The following is a 24,182-nucleotide window of genomic DNA, read 5'->3' on the forward strand; positions in this document are numbered from 1 at the left end:
GCAATAACCCAGCCATGCTCTCTTGTTTAGTGGAGAATGCAGGAGTAATGCGTTGATGCTATTCCTGTAGCAATTAATGAGATGCCCCCCCGCTAACGTAAACACCTTTCATATTTTCAATTAGACAGCCATGATTATGGAATAGCCGACCATTTGTCCGTTTGATGAATTGTTTGAGGTGAGCCACAGCGAAAACCTCTGATGCTGGTGGTGTATCACAGCCTGAGTGATGCTGGTGGTGTATCACAGCCTGAGTGCTTTCTACACAGCGCGCGTAATCCGTGTGGTAGACATTTTTCCAGCTGAAATTGGGCGAGTTGAACACCCCAAACATTAAGCTGTCTCTTGGCGCCTAACCTTGCTTTGCATCATTGGCGCACCAGGGGGAAATGGATGGGAAGACATCAAAACCCCCTCTGCCTAGAAAAAACTGCTTTAAAAATTCTTCTGTTCCAAAGAAGAGCTTATTTTGGGCGCTATATTGGTGTCCTCCAGTCACAGCATCATCGTTGTTTACTCTCAGAACATGTCTTCATAATGTGAGGCCACTATTTAAACCTCACCGCAAAGTCTTTAAAATCTTCACAGAATAGCACATTAGTACACGTTACCCAGCATTCAGCAGATGCCATTCGTTCAATTGAAAAAGGAGCATTCCGGTTCTTCATCCTTGTAGTACGTTTCATATGACCAAATGCTACCGGTTATATGTTATGCTGTTTCAAGACAGCCCTAAAGGCATTTACTATTGAATGAGGTCAGCATAAAAAAGCATGCTTGCATCTTTAACTTGGGAGACACAAAAAGTCAAATTCAATTTTGGAGTAAAGAAAGAAAGACAGAAAGAAAGATGAATGAATGAATTAATAAATGGTGAGTCTCAGGCTCAACTTGGCCCTTTCTCCTTGCTGTTGTCCTCTGACTCCCTCTGCCTGACAGGGTTCCAGGGCCGAAGAGGTTTTTATGACTGTACAGAGAAGAAGACCTTTTCATGAGAGATGACAGAAATGCCATGAAAAGGCAAAACTGTGATCAGACTGCAGGCGAGCTTTTTCACTGGATACGGTGTGAGTCACTGCACTGTAAACCTTGGAGTCTCCACTTCAGCTTCTCTATGTGTTGCATTACATGGCTGCATTTCTGTGAATAGACTGCACAAGCTTCGTAAAGAGCAAGACCCTCAGACTTCAGACTGTGCGGTTGACTCTGCATCTCCCTCAGGATTTAACTCCGGGTTTTAAAGCAGCGCCGGCAGAGCGCTGTCACATGTCATGGTGATCCTTCCTTAGCCCTGCTAACAGCTCAGCTAGCTCTAATTTCACGTCACGTTCCTCCAGGGGGGCGACTGTAAACAAGCCTCCAGCGTCACTCCGTCAAACACAGGCTTCCTGACAGAGGGGAAGACAACCGCTAGACAGACGGCGTTCTCCGCCGGGGGAGAAAGGAAACAGGGGAACAGCAGTACAGCACCACGGGCATGCCTTCACAAGCGCCCCTTTGTACACCGATGATAAGAGGTTTTTGGTGCAGTGGTTTGACACGTGGAATCTACACAGAGGCAATGAAGGCATGACTGCCTCCTGTGGTTTAAAGATGCAACAGCATGCGAGAGCTGTTTGATCCCATTTATATTACATCCTGATTTTGAAGTCAGCTGTTCCAATTTTGGTGTTTTTTAACAGGAGCATCTGAGCCTTTTGTGAAAATGTCAAGCTCTTTTCTCCCCACAGTAACCTGACGCTGACAGATGGTTTGTTTTCACATAACCATCTGGGAACGAGTCGCTCTGGAAACCGCTTCAAGGTAGCCTGATATTCAGACTGCATCATCACTTCATAAACTCATTTCCTCTTCCTGTGAGATTGCACTCACTTCAGAGCATTTCTATGAGGGGGCGGGCTCCGGTCTTCCCTAACCAATCACTAGAGACCAAGTTGTCCACGGCAACCTAACCTCACGTCACCAGGCTCTTCCCGAGGCAACCGGTGTGTAGGTACGGATTCTACTCGGTTTACAGAATCTGATCGCCCTACCGGAAGTGCTCGGCTCGGGGTCCACAACGGGGTCTAACCCTAACCCAAACCCTGATTCATATTTGTAATGTCTATCATGTCTGATAACATCAGTAGCTTAGCATTAGCATTGCCCACGTTAATCCCACCACGTGCCCGACATACAGCCAATCAAATGCCTACCCGAGCAGATATTGAAGCCGAGCGATTTCTGCACCGACACGGGCCGGCGCGGCAGGGCATGCCGCAGCAGTCATGCTAGTCACAAGCACAAGCTAACGTAGCTAGCTGATGCTAGCCAGATTCTCCATGTTAAGCAGCCAAAGTCGGTCTACTTTGTACTTGTCGTTTTAACGTAAGTCTTATCGTACACTGCAGTAACTAATAAGATGTTCGTTAAAACGAAAAGTACAAAGTTGGCCGACTTTGACTGCTCAACGTGAAGAAGCTGGCTAGCATTAGCTAGCTACGTTAGCTTTGGCCACAGTCTGTTCGCAGCCATACCGGAGCCGTACCGCATCTGTTCCGGAGGCGGTGTACATGGGTCGCTCAAGGTACCATGTTAGTAACAAGCGACGCACAAGAGACGGGACAAAGCGTCAATATGCTACGCGCTCGGAGTGAGAATGGGTTGACATTTAGCCCTTAGGCCAACTTTCCATCCACGTCCATGGCCATTTTCTGAAAACTGTTGCTTCTCATATGGGCTCTGGCTTGGTACAGTCATAGCCAGCGCCGCAGCAGCAACACTGTCTGTGTGGACACCCACTGACATGCGAGCAGCAGCCGTACAGCGAGTCACACAGGTAGTCACGCTGTGTGACCCGGCCGGGCGTTATAGTCATTTCCAGACATGCTGTTCCTGTGTGTGTTCATTTACAAGTCATTTTGATTTGTTCTATGTCTTTGGGCCAGTACTGGTTCTGAGGAGGAAATTCATCGTCTGTTGGCTCATAAAGGAAGAAAAATCATATTCTGCCATTCACATTGCAGGAAATGCAATTACAATATGAAATGTTTTATCTAGGGCAGTGTTTGTGCACTTTCTAAATCAAACCTGTGCTCTTGCTATACATCCAATCATGTGTAATGGGTTGAGTTTGTCATGCACATCTACAAATCAAATCCATATGAATTAGGATGTTTGGAAAGACTCGTCTTTGCTGAGTTAACAAAACGGACAAATTCCTACTAGAATAATGCAATATGGTAGATGGCTAGATGCAATTGTAAATGGGCATTTTTCATTCATTTGCAATTCTCCACCACAATTGTGTTCTCATTGTGAGCCTATGTTTGTTACATTTCATAGCTGAGATATGTCTTGTTCCCCATCATTAACTCTTTAAAAAAAGGTGCTGTCACTTTAAGCCAACCAAAGACGGATGAAATCGTTCCTATTATGAGACTTTTGGAACATTTCATATTGCAGTGCTGCTGCTAGTTATGTGTTAGACTGCTGCTCGCGGAGCCTCATCTCTTCCCCTGTGCCTCTGTTCTCCACAAGAGTGGCAGAGAAGAGGCAGAGAGAGCAGCAGATGCCTCTCAAGGTTTTAAAGACAGCCACCTACCACCCCCCCCCCCCCCCCGCTCTCTATCTACACCCCTCTCTGCTTGTCAAATCCTCTGTGTGTGTGTGTGTGTGTGTGTGTGTGTGAGAGAGAGAGACTTGGGAGAGAAAGTGATGAACAGGAAAGCATTGGAATGTGCCTTGGTGGTGAAGATGTCTTAGCACTTTTAGTTTTATTAGCACACAAGTTTTACCTTCCAATGGAGTCTCTGAAAGGGCAGTGAGGAAAATGTGTGATGTAAACAAAAGCCCAAATAAAGTGAGCTCAAATGTGTTTTTGTGCTCAAATGTCATTTGTAGATTGAACACACCAGTAATCCATCTACCGCTTTCATGCACACAAAAATGACTCCTTGTGTTTTTACCATTTCAGTCGAGGAAGAAAATAGTGTGCCTGGTATAAGCCTGTCTGTATACCTGCCTGCTGCATATGCATTACACGCTCAAATACTGTATTCTATTATGCATTTATTTCATTTAAATGTGAGCTGGATTATCTCAGCTCAGATGCGTTCTTGGCTAACAATCTGGAGCTTCTCTCTAATTTCCCTGGGTCGGGTGGCCAGGATTAGAGTTTGAACCCCCAGCCCCTTCACTTTGCCTCATACTGACACATCCAGCCTGTAATTGTTTCCACTTCCCACCCCCATTAATCGATCCCCCCCCATCTGTAAGGAGTGACATGCCCACCCACACAAGAGCACTACTGTCAGGATTTCACCATTCCTCTGTAGTACCACACAGGGACATGAAAAATGCATTAGCCACCCAGGCAAGGTGAGCCCACACTGAGCCGTTACCTGGCGGGAGGGAGAGTGAGAGGACGAGTGGGCGTCAAAGAGGAGAGAGGAGGAGATGCTGGAGATCTAGAGATGGTCGAAGATGGTATAGCAGACATAATTTCATGGTTTAATTGCATCATTATATTTCCTGTTCAGCATTATAATGTTGAAATGATAACATGGAAATTGCAAGGTTTGGAGAGCGGTAATGATTGTCAGACAGAAAAACTACAGACTATTTTCTCCGTTTCCATATAGTGAACATGGCGGGCAATGGGAGGCTGTGCAGCTAAAAATCACTGCATAGTGCAAGAATACATGGTTGTTCACATAGTTCCAAAATAAACCTGGTTATATCAGCAATATCGAGTTAATGATATTTCTTTCTTTTTTTAACCAATCGATCAATCTTTTACTTTGAGTATTAAATAGTCGCCTCACACACACCTATTAGTCGCCAATTCTCACTTAACAGGTAAATTGACAGGTCAGACATTCCCACATTTTGGTATACTCATTTGAGGTTGTAGCTTTCAGAATAAGTCATATAGATAGGCTATTACACATATTTTTTGTTTTATTGTGTATTGGCTTTTTCAAAACACTGTTATGCCTGTTATACAACCATAAATAAATAAATAATATATATAAAAATCTGAAGTTGCCCTTTCAGGTGGTGTAACAGATTAGCAGTCATGAAACAATCTGTATAAAAGTGTCCCAATGACATTCATTCTGTATTCTAGAGGTTTCTGTAAATATTGTTGCAGAGTGAAGTTGTGATGTGACAACCATGTCATGTTCTTTAGTCAATGGGAACTGCTTTCTCTCAGTCACAGGCTATTTCTCCTCTCTGCCATTTGATGCATACTGTACAGTAAAGGCCCAGCGAGCCGTGTCCTTAATAATAAAAAAGTAATAATAATACATTTTATTTGGAGGCGCCTTTCAGGACACCCAAGGTACAGTGCATAAAAACCATCAAATACTAAAAGATCCTACTCGGATAAAAACAACAAGCATGCAAACAGCATAGATAAAACAAGACAATCATAGATCAAAGGAAAAGACAGGAGACGGGCAGACCCATAGGGGGTTGGGTCAGAAAACGGAGTGCTGTATGGGCTTAAAGTGAGTAAGCCAGTTTGAACAGGTGGGTTTTGAGGTGGGATTTAATTATGGTGTCAGACTGTCGGATGTGTGGGGGCAGGGAGTTTCAGAGTCTGGGAGCGGTGCAGCTAAAAGCCCCAGCACACATGGTGCTGAGGCGGGAGGTGGGAACTAAAAGCCCCAGCACACATGGTGCTGAGGCGGGAGGTGGGAACTGAGCCCCCACACACATGGTGCTGAGGCGGGAGGTGGGAACTGTCAGGAGGCCGGCTGAGGAAGAGCGCAGGGAACGTGAAGGTCGGGGCGTACTCCAGGAGGAGGTCAGAGAGATAGCTGGGGGCTAGGTTTAGGTTGTAGGGCTTTATAGGTGAGCAGAAGGTTTTTCTAGTCAATCCGGTAGTGAACGGGGAGCCAGTGGAGTTGAATGAGGACGGGGGTGATGTGGTCAGATGATTTAGTGTGGGTAATGATCCGGGCAGCAGAGTTCTGAATGATTTGGAGCCTATTGAGCGAGTAGGCCAAAGAGAAGAGCATTGCAGTAATCAATCCGGGATGTCCTTCATGAGAACCGGAACAATTTCAAACTCGGCGAGCAAGCTTAAGGGCCCCTGACAGAGTCACAGCCCCACCTACTGGCAACACAAAATGTGTTTATCTCGAGAACCGTTCGTCCAATCGACTTCAAATTTGGGGTGTGCGCTGCTGGGAACCTGATGTGTGGTGCCACATTTAATGCAATTCAGACACATGCATAGTCACAGCGCCACCTACTAGCAACACAAAAAGTGGTTTATCTCAAGAACCGTTCGTCCGATCAACTTCAAACTTGATGGGTGCGCTGCTGGGGACCTCATAGAGTGCAGTGCCAAATTTCGTGCAATTTGCACATGCGTATAGTCTTGAGAACCATTCATCCGATTGACTTCAAACGTTGCGTGTGCGCTGCTGTGGACCTGAAAAAGTACAGTGTTGAATTTCATGCAATTCGACCAATTGGGGGAGCGGTGCAAGCAGGGGGAGGATGGGGGTGAAGAGTGGGAATGCATGATGTGTGAATGGGGGGAAGGGGAACACTAGTGACTCCAATTAAGCATAATTGCATGAATGAGAAGTCTTACTCAGCAAATCAGGCAGCCTTTGTGGAGCTAGACAATTTCCCCCCAGCAGAACTGCCAGGGGGCATTGCATGAAGAGGGATTATTCAATTAGCCAGATCATTAAAAATTATCATGAAACAATGATGATACGATTCTTTGATTAAAGTATTGTTCACTAGAGACCACTGGGTGACATCTGATGGTACAAGACATAGAATCAAAATCCATGTTCATTTGACAAATTATTCAAAACGTCAAAAATACATGTTGTTTTTCTCATATGATCCCCCACCCCCTTTAAAGAGATCCTCATTAATTTCTACCAGTTTAATCTTTAATAGTTTGCTCAACCATTTGATAGAGCCATTTTAAGTCACTATTTCTTATTGAAAAATGTGGTGAACTTAACTCATGTTTATTGAGCCATCTCTACCACTTGGTTGAGGTGCTATGCTAGAAGAATCCACTAGAGGGCACTCTGCTTTTTAACAGTAAGCCTTTTCAGTCAGACTGCTCCCAGGAAATTGGAAAAAGAAAATCAATCCTGACATGTGGACTAATTTTGGTTGAATTTTCAAATGTAAGCTTAGTTTCTTTGACACATTGTCATCTAACATGTTAGGCTACTAAACAGAATTATGTAACTTGATGCAACAAAAAAGTCTTATATGGGTCTTTTTTTTAACTGCTCTGCCAAATTTTTTTTACCATGAATTGCCAACTCAACGTTGAGTTGGCAATTCATGGTAAATTTTTTCATGGTGTGGCAACTCAACTGTTTGGTAGAGAATACTTAAAATTTTACTATCTAACAAACATGCTGACATTTGTTGGTATACTATCATATTATTAGCATTATAAAAGTGCATGATTTCTAGTTTTTTGCCCCCTTTCTGTTTCTGTGTTTTACAAATAATAGATGGAGGCTAAATCATTTTCTGGTTCAAGCAGTGGTGGAAATGGGGGAAAACACCTGGGAACCCAGAGCAGGGTCGCCCATAAGGGGGGGTAAAGGGGTAAGCTTCCAGGGGCATCGCCACTAGGGGGGGCATTGGAGCCAGACAAAAAAAAAAAAAAAAGTAACACTAAAATATATCTCCCATCCTGAAAATGCGGCAACTAATTTATTTTTTTGCAAGGAGTCAAACAAATACACAAAACACAGCAGCAGTAACAAGGCATGCTTGGGCAGGAGTGCTCCTGTGGAAAATAGTGCCATTCTGATGTAATCCCCCATCCGACCAGTGCAGTGAGAGGCAGCAATGTGCCGCAAGGCATCTAGTCTGCCGGAAAGCCAAAAGAAGAAGAAGAAGAACAAGGCAGGCTTGGGGCGGAGGATTTTGTTTGGGGCAGCATCAGCTAGAGGGACCATTTATGGTGTAACACACAACACAGACAGGTGATAGATAGCAAACAAAACAAGACCGGTGATAGCAAAATGCCAGGAGCAAAACAAAAGTCAGGATGCCAAAATCGCAAGGCAAAAAAAAAGCGGGAGCAGGCAAGGGCTTTAGACCCAAATAATAATCTGTTAACAAACTTTTTTCAGTCAGCTCTGAAAGCTGCAGCGTTGATATGAGTAAAGCGCGTGCGGGGGAGGGGGGGGGGGGGGGGCATAGTGGCTGGACCCTTCCAGGGGCACTGCCATCTCTCTGGACGGCCCTGACCCAGAGTAAACATTGAGGGAACGTCGAGAACGAGAGGGAGAATGGCATTCCTCCTCATGTTGCTGAGCTGTGCAGTGGAGAGGGGACAGCATGAAAGGAGCAGAGAATAGTAGGATAACATGTATTTTTAAGCTGAATAAGCAGCGTCAATATCAATGTGTCATCAAGTCTGTCATGAATAAAATCACACATCCCACGTTGTTCGCAGGGGTCATATTAGCCTATAACAGTGAAATACTTTTATTTGGATCCAGAAGTAGGGCAAATATGAGAGATCCAAATATTTTGGAAGAAGCTGACAGTACAGTCAGTATAAGATAAAACCAGACACTGGATGCATGTGCTTGTAGACACGGGAAAAAAGTGTAGCACAATGATAGCTTGTATACAATAGATGCAAGCAGACGTATGTGAACATGTTCAGCACTCATCATCTTCTCCAGATGGAAAGGCTACTGCTAGGATGACATATTTTTGTAGGCTGAACCAGAAATCGCCACCATGTTCATTCTTAGTGGGGAAGGCTATAGGAATTTAGAATGGGTATTCCGGTTAAATGCATGAAATAAGGTCTGTGGTTAACACAAGTTTATGGGAGTGGTAATTTGTGTTCAGCGGGATCATCTTCACAAACGAGAACCACCTTTAGGACTTTGAAATGTTTTCTGAGTATTGCATTAAAAAAGAACGCATTTGCGCTTCAGAAGTCAAAAGTGGTCTACATGAGAATGTTTTGTGTATGGATATTTTGATGAGATGTATTTTGGCAAGGGTAAGTTCTCTGATTGTCTCTAGTTTCATTACAATGGGGAGAGGGGAGGAATAAATTAGGTCAAGTCTGACAGAGTAGTCGTGAGTCAGTTCTCTCTCTTCCTCTTCCCAGTCTCCTGCTACATTCAATTTATGGCCTAAATGTTTCATGTCTTGAGTAGCCTCGGATGGGTTTCTGCATTATTGTGAAGGATGGAGGCTTGTCGGATTTGGATTTATACCATCGATTTCCTCCGCTGCGCCTTTCTTAGAATGCTGTGCATTTAGTCTGTTTCACCTCCAACCTTGACCACAGCAGAAAGTCCTCAGAGAGCATGCGATGGATTACGCTCTCATCCCGTGACCAGATCTGGACGTGGCCGGTGTATCCTTGCACTGGCTTTGGCGATCATACTCCCTCAGGTGCGCACTGGCACACACACACAAGCATGCACCCACACACACACACACTCTCTCTCGCGCACGCACGCACGCATGCACGCACGCACGCACGCACGCACGCACACACACACACACACACACACACACACACACACACACACACACACACACTCATCAGACTGACAGGCACAGATTACAGCTAGATTCTCCATCTCAAATGTGTATGCAATTATAGCTTATTGATTATGAAATGCCAATCAATGGAACTTCAATTTTATACAACACTCTTAGTCTAGGACCTAGCTCAGATAGTATGTATGCACTTCATTTAGGAGAGAATATCTTAAAGGAGAATTTCGTTTTTTTTTAACCTGGAACCTAGTTGGCCAACTACAGGTAGTTGGCCAACTACAGGTAGTTGGCCAGCCGGCAGGAAAGTATCGCAGGACTTGACGAGACTTGGTGACCGAGATCACGAATGAGGTAATTTGATCCCCGGGAGACTCCAGGAAACAGCCCCGGGGGAAATATCAGTCTGGTGGTTGTTGAGGGATGAGATTATGACGATATGTGGCAAAAACAGGAATAAAACTGGCTATTTAGATGCAGGAAAGACAGGCTGCCACTTGGCCCCCACGGAGCTCTATTTTACGACTGGATTGGAGAGTATTGATCTCAAAACAACGCGTAGGATGGCCAGAAACGCTGCGGAGATCACTGGGTGAGTCGTCAGATCATAATTAATGTGAGGAGAGGGGTCCAGGTTAAAAAAAAATTAAATTCTCCTTTAAATGTGTGTGTGTGCGCACACGCGCGAGCATATGTGTGTGTGTGTGTGCGCTCGCGCGCGTGTGTGTGTGGGGAGGGGTGTCTAAGTAAGTGGGTGAGTGCTTTTCCTGGAAAGACTATGCTCTTTTGTATGTTAGTGTAACCGAACCGAGAGTGAGTCCTCACGAGTCCCGAATGGTAGCGAGTGTGTTGGTTAAATCCCTGTATAAAGGCCCGTTAATCAGCTCCGCCAAGGGAGCTTAGCTCTCTTGGCATAGTGGTGAGTTGGCGCGTGCGCTTTGGAAGCAGGAGGCGGGCAGATCAAATCTTGCTCCACCCCTGGGACAAGCCCTGGGTTTCTGCAAGGGCCGTCAACACAACACAGGTTACATTAGCAACATTTATGATTCATGGTTTACAAGTTAGGCACTAGACAATTTGCGACAATTATGTTGCCAACGATAAGTGCGCCCGTAAAATCAACAGTTGTGACTTGAAAGGCTGACAATGTAATGTGAGATACCCAGAGACGCAAGGAGAATTTATTGTGGAAGTGACAACAAAGCTTCTAGTAACAAGCACAGATACTTCTAGACAGAGCGATGCAGGAAGAGAGCTGTGCTGCCGTCTAGCCTGCAACAATTATGATTTTCATTTCAATACGCATTTCAAGCACAGGGTAGTTTCAGTAATGATGACCCAACAACATGGGTTCTGATGCCTAACTATGGCTCTCTCTCTAACAGGGTAGTTTCAGTAATGATGACCCAACAACATGGGTTCTGATGCCTAACTATCACTCTCTCTCTCTATCTAACTGTAGCTCTCTATGCCTGCTGGGAGAGGAGTATCAGTATCTCTCTTTTTAGACCCAACATTTGACTGTCCAATCAAAACCCAAACCAACAAACTTGCTCAAACTTGCTTCCGTCCCTAAAACAACACGGTATCTTTCCATCCGCACATCCTGGCAAAGTAATCACGACAATGACTCAAGGCTTTGCAGAAGAGTGAAATGAGAAGACAGTTCCCTCTGTTGCAAAACCCATCTAATTAGTTTCAGCACGATTAGGCCTCCGCAAATGACCTTTTAGCATATCCATGTATTGGTTTCTGTGATTTCGTCCTCTCTGGTGACTCTGTACGTCATTTATTTTTCTTACACTTCTGGTCTCTGTGCGCACGGGAGACACGAGTGAAATCTAATTGACGATTAACCGTCACGTTAGTTCCCTCATTATTCTTCAATCATCTGGGCTCGATTATATTAGGGCACTCAAGACATTAATGGCAGGATATTAACATGCCGAGTGAGTCAGTGTTTTTTTGCTCTCCCGGAGTTTTCTCTCATAAATAAGGGCCGGGTGGAGTGACTCAGAGAAACAGGTTGTGTAAAGAAAGTTCAAAATTAACAAGGAAAACTTTCACTGCACAGTCCATCTGTATCGCCCATCTGGGCTTTTTGTACCTTGCCTGGAGAAACATGGAGTATTGGAAATAAGATCAGCATTTTGCAGGAACCTCCAACCCGTCACCTCTGGCTGGATGAGACTGCTCCAAAGTGTGCTGTCCCTAACTAGAGGCTAGTCCATCATGCAGTGCGTGATGTTACGGTTCGGTCTCGATCTCCTTAATAAACTTGTGTCTAGGGGTATCCAACACTGCACCAATGTCCTTAACAGGAGAACTGAGCAAGATTACAGGGAGATAGGCTCTTTTGACCATTGAAGTAGCTTGCTTACCTAGGCCCCAGGTGTTGTTAGCTAGGCCCCATGGGGTTGTCATCAGATGCACTGGCATCTGATGGGCAAATTCAGAGATATGACTCTTCTTGGGGTTGATACAGGTCAACCTCGTCTCTTTTTTCTCACAGGGCTTTTGTTTGAGTCTTGACATCAAGTCAGATTTTCTGAAGAGAAAGATCATATATTTTAGACCTATTAGGAATTTGCCTATGGACACGGAAACATCCATTCTCACTTACTGGTATATTATGTTTTTCTTGCCGCCTCATCACTCAACATATGGGGGCAGAAATGAACTGGGTGGCTTGATCACTCAAAGAGGAAACCGTGTTAGGGGGCAGACTTACCATTTGCCGCCGTCCAAGGTAGCCGGAAATGTTCGTTGCAGGCCCAAACAGTGTTTGTCGTCTGGAAAAACAACAGCAACACAGAGCATGTTATTACATTTTCCTTCTGAGAGCTGACACACAATGCTGACAGAGATGGTGCCGTTCCCCCCGAAGCAACGAATAGACTCTGCCGAACATAAATAACACTTCTGAATCATTGACTTAGCGAGATGTGTTCTCCGGCTTTTTACCACCAAGGCAATTATGGAGTGATGGCAGGGTGGAGGGCGTTTGTGCTGAACTCCTCAGGGTGGAGTAGGAGGGAGGGATGGAGGGAGGAAGGGGGGGCCTTAAATGGTTTTGGTTAATCCTGTCAGAGGCATTTAGGATAAGCACACACATTCTATTTAATTTCAGTATGTGAAAGAGATGCCACACTGCATCACATCTTCATATCTTCCTCAGCTCATGTTCAATTCAATTCAACTGTATTAATCCCAGTGGAGGGCAAGAGAAGTGCGTCAGACAAAATAACACATGGAAACTGAGTGTGTGTGTGTGCGCGTGTGTGAGAGAGTGAGTGTGAGTGAGTGCGCGCGTGTGAGTGTGTGTGAGAGTGTGTGCATGCATGTGTGAGTGAGTGCGCGCGTGCATGTTTGTGCATGCGTGTGAGTGTGTGTGTGTGTGAGTGTGCGTGTGTGTGTGTGCATGAGTGTGTGTGTGAGTGTGTGCATGCGTGAGTGTGTGCTTGTGAGAGAGAAAGAGTCTAGGCAACGCACAACGTGCATTTTGAGAAAGAAAGAGTGAAGACCTGCATCATCATGTAGGCAGAATGAATGAATTTATTTGGTGATAAGATAAAAAGAACAAAGAGAAGTGGACAAGCACCAAATATCAAACATAAGTTAAAAACAAACATCACAGGAAATCACAGAGGATAAAAACACAATAAAGGCCTAGGGCTTATTTCCATTGTGGTCCCCAGAATTCTTTCTAAAAGTAGAACAGGAAGTTTGAAAGTAGCCTATGGGTTCTGTCTTCTGGGATGTTGTAGACCTAGAACAGGAAGTTTGAAAGTAGCCTATGGGTTCTGTCTTCTGTGGTAGACCTTTTTTCCTCGCCTGCTGCTCGGAAACAACGTTGGTTTTCTCATTCAATGGAGTCTGTGCATGTCTGTGGATAGCAGTTTCAACAAGGAATGTTCTGCAAACTTGTAAAAGTCAAGCGACAACCTCTTGGAAAAATGGGGCCAATGCAGAAGTAACAAAAAACTGCACTTCTTCGAATGGCCACTTGAGGCTGGCTCCAGAAGCGAGTTAATCCCTCTGTGGTATGTGTCTAACCCACTCTGTTTGCCTGTGGTATGTGTCTAACCCACTCTGTTTGCCTGTGGTATGTGTCTAACCCACCAATTCTCACTCACCAGGACTACAGCCCCGCCCCTTTGTCTCATGGACAGTCAGTAAGCAACGACACGTCAGATGTGAATCTTGCTCATGTAGTGAATGAATGAATCCTTGAGTGGTAGCGAGTACGTTGGTTAAACTCACTCCCCAGTAAAAAGGCCCGTTAACCAGTTCTGCCAAGGGAGCTAGCTCTCTTGGCATAGTAGTTAGCGCGGGAGGTCGGCGGATCGAATCCCGCTCCACCGCAAGCTTGCCCTTAACATGGGTTGCTGCCAGTGCTGTCAACACAGCTCAGGTTACGCTCACCTCCGTTCTCCCGTCTGACTCATTGCTCTACAATGATTCAAAAATAGAGTTGCCATGACAGTGTGAACGTGGATGATGTTTTGTGTGTGGCACAGCATTAATTCCCTGTCTTCTTATGAGTATAAGAATGTATATGTGACATTGTTTAGAGGTAGCAAATCTTTAATAAATATTATAATAATAAAATTACATTATGAGTGTTGTAAAGAGGGTCCAATGCCTAGGTTATTGCAATTGGTGATCACTATTTTCTATTCCAACATGTCCTATAACAGTTAAATATTTTTGCTTTTTACAATCTCAGGCCAGATTGCCAAACTTCAAAAAATATGACCAATGAATATTTATGAATGAATGAATCATTGAATGGTATCCATGATTTTTCAGTCTGAACAATTTGCCCAACATGCTATGTCATCCTGTAAATCCACCCAGCACCATTAATATTTATGAGCCTGTCAGTAGACTAAGGAGACCTAGCCTGCAAACCCACCTGCACCTGCCTTTGAATAAAACATGGATTTTCATTTACAAGCCAGACAGTTGCAATGACAGGATGTCATATTAGATACACATATATATGTATATAAATTATATAACTATATGAACAAGATGAAAACAACATACTACATATTGAAGTTCATTTTAAGTCTTTGACACTTTATTGCCTCATTCAAAGGTGGCCACAATTTTAATGTGCTTTTACTACAAAGGAGTTGGCACCAACAGTTAAAATTGGATGTATAAAAATCATTTGTACGCAAAACACCAGTTAATGTAAGTTAGTTAAGTTATCCTTTATTTATCCCCATGGGGAAATTCATCCTCTGCATTTGACACATCCTCTACTAGGAACCTTCCTAGAACTAGGAGCAGTGGGCAGCCACAGTGCAGCGCCCGGGGACCAACTCCAGGTCTTTTGCCATTGCCTTGGTCAGGGGTACTGACAGGAGTATTAACCCTAACATACATGTCTTTTGGTGGTGGGAGGAAACCGGAGCACCCGGAGGAAACCCACACAAACACGGGAAGAACATGCAAACTCCACACAGAAAGGACCTGCGATGGACCGGGGTTCGAACCCAGGACCTTCTTGCTGTGAGGCAACAGTGCTAACCACTGCTAACCACCGTCCGATGCTCTTCTGTTCTTGATTGTTGTGACCACCACAAGCCAACACAATTGTAAGCAAATTAGCCATTTTTTTTTTATAGGTCACCGAGCTCCTGGACGCTTTGCTCAACCACAGCTACAAGCATGAGGACATTTCCACAGCCACAAGGGAGCAAGTGGAATTTGGCTTCCTTAAACCAGTGCTTCTCAACTGGTCTAGCATCACAACCCACACTTTTTCCTTAAGCGCAAATTATGCTCGAGCGAAATCGCCGGCGCTGACTGCGCCGAGGGGGTCGCCGCAGCTGGGCGTCCTATCGGCGCAGCTCGGCGGAGGCGGCGTGCAGCTCCTCCAAAATGTGACTCTGCGGCGTCAACTCCTTGTTGTGAGGAATGAGGAAATGCCATTTCCTCATTTAACAGTGCTTGTCCCTCATCTAGCAAAGCCTTCTGCAGGCTCCCCGGAATGAGTTTTGAAATGGACGGACAATAAAATGTTCCCCCACCGACATGATTGCAAGTTCTTGGTAAACGACACGATAACGTTTTGAACATGTAGCGCAGCCAACGTTTGAGTATGCACAGTCTCGCTGTCGCCGCCACTCGGCGACAGGGCGCCAAGTTGAGGTTGCGCAGAACCATGCCGGGCGCTTAAGTCGCGACCCAAATTTCAGATTTGGACCGCTTTGAAAATGGCCATGCCAGTTTTTCCCTCGCCAAAAGTTTGCCTAAATTTGGAGCATTATTTAGCCCCTTTCCCGACAAGTTAGCATGAAATGGTATCAACAGATCAGATGCCTTAAGTAGGTCTTCTAGTTTCATATCAATACCAGAATCACCATTCTTGCGACAACTGAGCCTGTTACAGCCTCTGAAAGACAGTGGACGGCCGCCAGCATCCTCTAGGATTAGAATAACTTTTTTTCCCATGCACACATCCGTGACCCACTCAAAACGGGCCCGCAAACCACTTTTGCGTCATGACCCACCAGTTGAGAAACACTGCTTTAAACCATAGTATTGGACTGCAAGCTTGCATGGATGTTCCACAAAAAGTTCATATAAATGAAGAGATGTCAGAAAGTGTTAGGTAGCTATTATGGCACTTTTCCAGCTATTTCTTTCTTTTTAGAAGTAAACACATTCACTTGTTCACTGTTGCAGACTAATTAGTAATAAGTTGAGGACTGGATCTTTTTTCTTGTATTCTATGTTTATATTTTAATTGAACAAAGTAAACGGATGATCTCTGACCATGCTTTAAATGGCTCATAAATCAAAGCCTGCATGACATTTAGTCAAAAAAAGACTGAAGCTTATGCTTAACGTTTTACTTGTACTGCTTGAAATGCCTTAATGTGACACCTCACTAGCTGTGGCATTTAGTCAAGTAAAATAAAATATATTTGGGTAAAACAATTCCTTTATTGATCAGATTTCATAAAGATAGCATATAGCCTGCAAAACAGGCCTGAATATGTGACACATGATTGATTGTGCATGGCATTTAGTCAAGCAAATGAATGATTCTAGAGATCCAATATAAGTAACATACTGTAAAGGCGTAAATATGACACATCAGTGCCTGCATGGTATTTATCCACCAGCCTGTGGAGAGCTCTGACCTTTTGGCTCCCTCTGGATTGCTGGAATCAACTATTCATTCCGGGACCGACTGTACATCTGTCTGTCTGTCTGTCTGTCAGTCCTTTGCATACCTCGAGAACCGTTCGTCGGATCGACGTCAAACTCGGGGGGCCGAATTTCGTGCAATTCAGATACGCGCATAGTCAGTGCGCCACCTACTGGCAACACAAAAAGGAGTTCGTCCGATCAACTTCCAAATTGAGGAGTGTGCTGCTGGAAACCCGACGTTAGTGCGGTGTCGAATTTCATGCAATTCGGCCATGTGCATAGTCATAGCACCACCTATTGGCAACACAAAAAGCGTTTATCTTGAGAACCGTTTGTCTGGTCGACTTCAAACTTGGGAAATTAGTGGGAGAGCATGATTTGTGAATGGGGGAAGGGGAGGGAGGGGAACGGGCACTGCACTACTTCCTTTAATGCGGGTTCATCAATCCTCGCAGTTAAGACATGAGCTGTGGCCACTTTCTGGATGAAGAGAGAGGGCGTTTTGTCTGCAGGCCAGACCTGTGGGATGATTTGTTGATCTTCATCACGGAGAACATTTGTTCTCTCAGACAGGTACTTCTCTGGACAATGCTCGGTACCAGACGAGGCGCACCTGTGGCATCATGTCTGGGATGTAATGGGCAAACGTCCAGAGACTTTCGAATATTGACTGAACAAGATTGCACTGTAGGAATAGGAATTCTACTTTCAGGTGTATTTTTCCACATTTTTTCCTGAAAGCGACCCACAAAACATTGTGCTTATGCACCAAACAGTCAAGCTGGTTACCCACTGCATTAAAGCTCCCCTGGGTGCTGATCTTCATATCATCTCGTTTCCTGCAGTTGTTGTGGGGCTCTGGGAGATTGCAGGCGGTGTGATGATGGGATGAGCAGTGAGAGGCTTCTCCCTCGCTGCTGCTGCTCTACATGAGCTTTGTCAAACCTGGTTTGCAGGCTTGGTTGGTGAGGTCTAGCCTAGAGCCAATCAACTAGCTACAAAACCTTCATGAATATATCATTTAGCTCCCGAGTCCCACCGCCCTGAACCCATCTCTACCTGTTTGCTTCAATGAAAGCCTCTTTCATTGCTCAACAGAGTTTGTGTCTAATAGCCTCGCTTGTCAAATGTGACGATACATGGATTGAATACAAATCAAGCAAAGCCACTGCCTGGCTGTTTCTGACCCAGATGTCAATGAAGGCTCTGGCCGGCCATTCTGTGTGATGTGTTTTCTTCATGGTGTCACCAAGGCTGTTGTGTTGCCTAAGGCTGCTGGTGCCATTGTGCCGCATCACACACCTCGCTGAGCTCCCATAGGCTTTCCCCATAGTCCAACATGCTAACATCAATATGAGCTCTCATAGGCTTTCCCCATAGTCCAACATGCTAACATCAATATGAGCTCCCATAGGCTTTCCCCATAGTCCAACATGCTAACATCAATATGAGCTCCCATAGGCTTTCCCCATAGTCCAACATACAACATGCTAACATCAATATGAGCTCCCATAGGCTTTCCCCATAGTCCAACATACTAACATCAATATGAGCTCCCATAGGCTTTCCCCATAGTCCAACATACAACATGCTAACATCAATATGAGCTCCCATAGGCTTTCCCCATAGTCCAACATGCTAACATCAATATGAGCTCCCATAGGCTTTCCCCATAGTCCAACATACAACATACTAACATCAATATGAGCTCCCATAGGCTTTCCCCATAGTCCAACATACAACATACTAACATCAATATGAGCTCCCATAGGCTTTCCCCATAGTCCAACATACAACATACTAACATCAATATGAGCTCCCATAGGCTTTCCCCATAGTCCAACATACAACATAACACCAATATGAGCTCCCATAGGCTTTCCCCATAGTCCAACATGCTAACATCAATATGAGCTCCCATAGGCTTTCCCCATAGTCAAACATACAACATACTAACATCAATATGAGCTCCCATAGGCTTTCCCCATAGTCCAACATACAACATACTAACATCAATATGAGCTCCCATAGGCTTTCCCCATAGTCCAACATACAACATACTAACATCAATATGAGCTCCCATAGGCTTTCCCCATAGTCCAACATACAACATACTAACATCAATATGAGCTCCCATAGGCTTTCCCCATAGTCCAACATGCTAACATCAATATGAGCTCCCATAGGCTTTCCCCATAGTCCAACATGCTAACATCAATATGAGCTCTCATAGGCTTTCCCCATAGTCCAACATGCTAACATCAATATGAGCTCTCATAGGCTTTCCCCATAGTCCAACATGCTAACATCAATATGAGCTCCCATAGGCTTTCCCCATAGTCCAACATGCTAACATCAATATGAGCTCTCATAGGCTTTCCCCATAGTCCAACATGCTAACATCAATATGAGCTCCCATAGGCTTTCCCCATAGTCCAACATGCTAACATCAATATGAGCTCTCATAGGCTTTCCCCATAGTCCAACATGCTAACATCAATATGAGCTCTCATAGGCTTTCCCCATAGTCCAACATACTAACATCAATATGAGCTCCCATAGGCTTTCCCCATAGTCCAACATACAACATGCTAACATCAATATGAGCTCTCATAGGCTTTCCCCATAGTCCAACATGCTAACATCAATATGAGCTCTCATAGGCTTTCCCCATAGTCCAACATGCTAACATCAATATGAGCTCTCATAGGCTTTCCCCATAGTCCAACATGCTAACATCAATATGAGCTCTCATAGGCTTTCCCCATAGTCCAACATGCTAACATCAATATGAGCTCTCATAGGCTTTCCCCATAGTCCAACATACAACATGCTAACATCAATATGAGCTCCCATAGGCTTTCCCCATAGTCCAACATACTAACATCAATATGAGCTCCCATAGGCTTTCCCCATAGTCCAACATGCTAACATCAATATGAGCTCCCATAGGCTTTCCCCATAGTCCAACATACTAACATCAATATGAGCTCCCATAGGCTTTCCCCATAGTCCAACATACTAACATCAATATGAGCTCTCATAGGCTTTCCCCATAGTCCAACATACAACATACTAACATCAATATGAGCTCCCATAGGCTTTCCCCATAGTCCAACATACTAACATCAATATGAGCTCCCATAGGCTTTCCCCATAGTCCAACATGCTAACATCAATATGAGCTCTCATAGGCTTTCCCCATAGTCCAACATACTAACATCAATATGAGCTCCCATAGGCTTTCCCCATAGTCCAACATGCTAACATCAATATGAGCTCCCATAGGCTTTCCCCATAGTCCAACATGCTAACATCAATATGAGCTCTCATAGGCTTTCCCCATAGTCCAACATGCTAACATCAATATGAGCTCTCATAGGCTTTCCCCATAGTCCAACATGCTAACATCAATATGAGCTCTCATAGGCTTTCCCCATAGTACAACATACTAACATCAATATGAGCTCTCATAGGCTTTCCCCATATAGTCCAACATACAACATACTAACATCAATATGAGCTCTCATAGGCTTTCCCCATAGTCCAACATGCTAACATCAATATGAGCTCTCATAGGCTTTCCCCATAGTCCAACATACTAACATCAATATGAGCTCTCATAGGCTTTCCCCATAGTCCAACATACTAACATCAATATGAGCTCTCATAGGCTTTCCCCATAGTCCAACATACTAACATCAATATGAGCTCTCATAGGCTTTCCCCATAGTCCAACATACTAACATCAATATGAGCTCCCATAGGCTTTCCCCATAGTCCAACATACTAACATCAATATGAGCTCTCATAGGCTTTCCCCATAGTCCAACATACAACATGCTAACATCAATATGAGCTCTCATAGGCTTTCCCCATAGTCCAACATACAACATGCTAACATCAATATGAGCTCTCATAGGCTTTCCCCATAGTCCAACATACTAACATCAATATGAGCTCTCATAGGCTTTCCCCATAGTCCAACATACTAACATCAATATGAGCTCTCATAGGCTTTCCCCATAGTCCAACATACTAACATCAATATGAGCTCTCATAGGCCTTCCCCATAGTCCAACATACAACATACTAACATCAATATGAGCTCTCATATGCCTTCCCCATAGTCCAACATACAACATACTAACACCAATATGAGCTCCCATAGGCTTTCTCCATAGTCCAACATACAACATACTAACATCAATATGAGCTCCCATAGGCTTTCCCCATAGTCCAACATACAACATACTAACACCAATATGAGCTCCCATAGGCTTTCCCCATAGTACAACATACTAACATCAATATGAGCTCCCATAGGCTTTCCCCATAGTCCAACATACAACATACTAACACCAATATGAGCTCCCATAGGCTTTCCCCATAGTCCAACATACAACATACTAACATCAATATGAGCTCTCATATGCTTTCCCCATAATCCAACATACAACATACTAACCCCAATATGAGCTCCCATAGGCTTTCCCCATAGTCCAACATACAACATACTAACACCAATATGAGCTCCCATAGGCTTTCCCCATAGTCCAACATACAACATACTAACATCAATATGAGCTCCCATAGGCTTTCCCCATAGTCCAACATACAACATACTAACACCAATATGAGCTCCCATAGGCTTTCCCCATAGTCCAACATACAACATACTAACCCCAATATGAGCTCCCATAGGCTTTCCCTATAGTCCAACATACAACATACTAACACCAATATGAGCTCTCATAGGCTTTCCCCATAGTCCAACATACAACATACTAACACCAATATGAGCTCTCATAGGCTTTCCCCATAGTCCAACATACAACATACTAACACCAATATGAGCTCCCATAGGCTTTCCCCATAGTCCAACATACAACATACTAACATCAATATGAGCTCTCATATGCTTTCCCCATAGTCCAACATACAACATACTAACACCAATATGAGCTCCCATAGGCTTTCCCCATAGTCCAACATACAACATACTAACACCAATATGAGCTCTCATAGGCTTTCCCCATAGTCCAACATACAACATACTAACACCAATATGAGCTCCCATAGGCTTTCCCCATAGTCCAACATACAACATACTAACACCAATAAACATTGTGATTAAATCATTGGATTTTGGACCACAGCTTTTATCTTTGACCTGATGTTGAAGGTGATGAGAAGGCTCACATCTTCATCCTATTCACCTTATGTAGCCACGCCCATTTGACCCGGTTGTGTGGTCGTGTGACGACTTCCGGCTAAAAAAAAGACAAAGAAAATTGCTGGCTGCTCCAATATCATCTAACTCTGAATTAACTAATAATTTAGCCAATTGCGTTGAATGCCACGCCATGTAACTGGCTCGTTAAGTCTCGCATTCCAGGGAATTACGTTAATGTCTGCGGGTCTTATTGACGTAAGTGGCTCGAGCGCTTGGAGGAGAGAAAACTATCTGAAGCTTCCTTTGTTAGAGTCCAGGTATGTTTTACAAGAAAGTGCTCGTCATTGTCGATGATAACGTTATCTGACCTGGCTAACAGTGGATACTCTGCTTGCTTGCTGTGTACCGAGTTCAAAGTAGTAGTCTACGTTCTTTATTTTACCCCCTGCACTGTCTGCTACAAAAACAACTCTCTTGGTGGTGTGGGTTGTCTTTGCTGGTAATCCTGTACATGTTACAACAAATGTGTATGTATTGTATAATTTTGAAGCGTGCCTTTATTACTTTTCAAACTAGTAATAATGTGAATCCTGAGTGTATTTCATTTAAATGCATTGTCCAATGCTGCCGCTGTTCAATGGCGACACGGTTTTGCTCTCCGACTCTGAGAGCGAACCAAGCAGAATTTCGCTCGTGATACTTGTACCATGAAGTGACAATAAAGTTGATCTCATCTCATCTCATCTCATCTTATTTTGCGCCGTGACCGCCCGGAAGTGTTAACAGGACCCGGAAGAATTTGGCCCACTGTAAGGTCTGAACATAAGGTGAATAGGAAAAGGATAACTGTTATGTACTTTACCGCCTGCACACTTGCCCCGCTTTACACAACATCCACTCCTCTTTACACTCCTCTTGTGACACCTTCAAACTAACAACAGTGAATGTCTCTTTACACATGTGACACCTTCAAACTAACAGACAGTGAATGTCTCTTGACACATGTGACACCTTCAAACTAACAGACAGTGAATGTCTCTTTACACATGTGACACCTTCAAACTAACAGACAGTGAATGTCTCTTTACACATGTGACACCTTCAAACTAACAGACAGTGAATGTCTCTTGACACATGTGACACCTTCAAGGTGTGGAGGAGCGCGGCCTGGATTAACCCACGGAGCCTTAGCCCTCCATGCACCAAAGGGTCTTTCAATGCTGCGGTGTAGCACTAGCTCTATTGCAGCGGATTGGGCATGATCAACCCTTCCGCGGGCAACGTCGCAGACAGAGTAGGAAGGCTGATCCGTGAGCGGCTGCTTCTGGGATGCGGGTCGGGGTCTTAATCGGCCTCGGCTGGGTCTACTGGGTCATACGAGTACATCATACGAGGGTGTATGATGTACGACAGACCCGAAACACCTTACGACCCCAGGTAACATCACTGATGACGCGTCCCAGCGCATGCTGTAGTATGTATTTTGAACTGTATGTAAGGTATATTGTATGTAGGTAGCGGATGGAACAAACTGGCGCGGAGTAGTATCCACCTTATTTCTAGCTGCCATGATGCCTGATTGGTGCTTCTTCCGCTTCCGGTGTAATAGACTGTTTTAACTTGACAAAAAACGTGTATGAGGATTTTACAGCAGAGCCATTTTGCTCTACAGCCGTGTCATTCGGGTGCTGGGATAACGTAATGCATTGTGGGTAGTCGGCTACTGTGGCTAATGCTAGCAGCTAGCGTAATAGTTACTTTACATGGCAGTAAAACGCCACTGAATGACCAAATTGATTTAACTTTTAACCATTTCGAGTAACACTGTTTCCATACGGACCCCCAGCGTTGGTTAGTTGTTTATAACGTGACTATATTTACAACTTTTATAACGCACTCCAGTTTCCGGTTTATAATTCGGGTCTGCAGCCGAGTATAACAAAGGAAATGGCAAGCTGCAACAATAAGTCACGTTAAACCGGACCTTGTACCCACAATTACTTTTTTACAGTGAGGCATTCAAAAATAAGGTGGATAAGAACAGGAGTGAAGTGACGAGTTGAGTGCCACCAGCCGTGCAGATTCACCAGCCGCCAGGTGCAGGAACTCTGCCAATCACTCAGCCAATCACACAACCACAGATACAAACAGGGAATGGGGAACACATAACAGGGAGAGAGAGAAACCCAACCACTGCTGTCTCCTGATACAAGGTCTTGAAATGTCCTGGTTTACTAATAATCCATCTACCGTAAATTTCGGACTATAAGCCGCGGCTTTTTCCCGTAACGGTGCGGCTTATCTATGGATTCTA

This window comes from Poromitra crassiceps (genome assembly GCF_964638095.1).
Source record: "Poromitra crassiceps genome assembly, chromosome: 3".
Lineage (NCBI taxonomy): Eukaryota > Metazoa > Chordata > Actinopteri > Beryciformes > Melamphaidae > Poromitra > Poromitra crassiceps.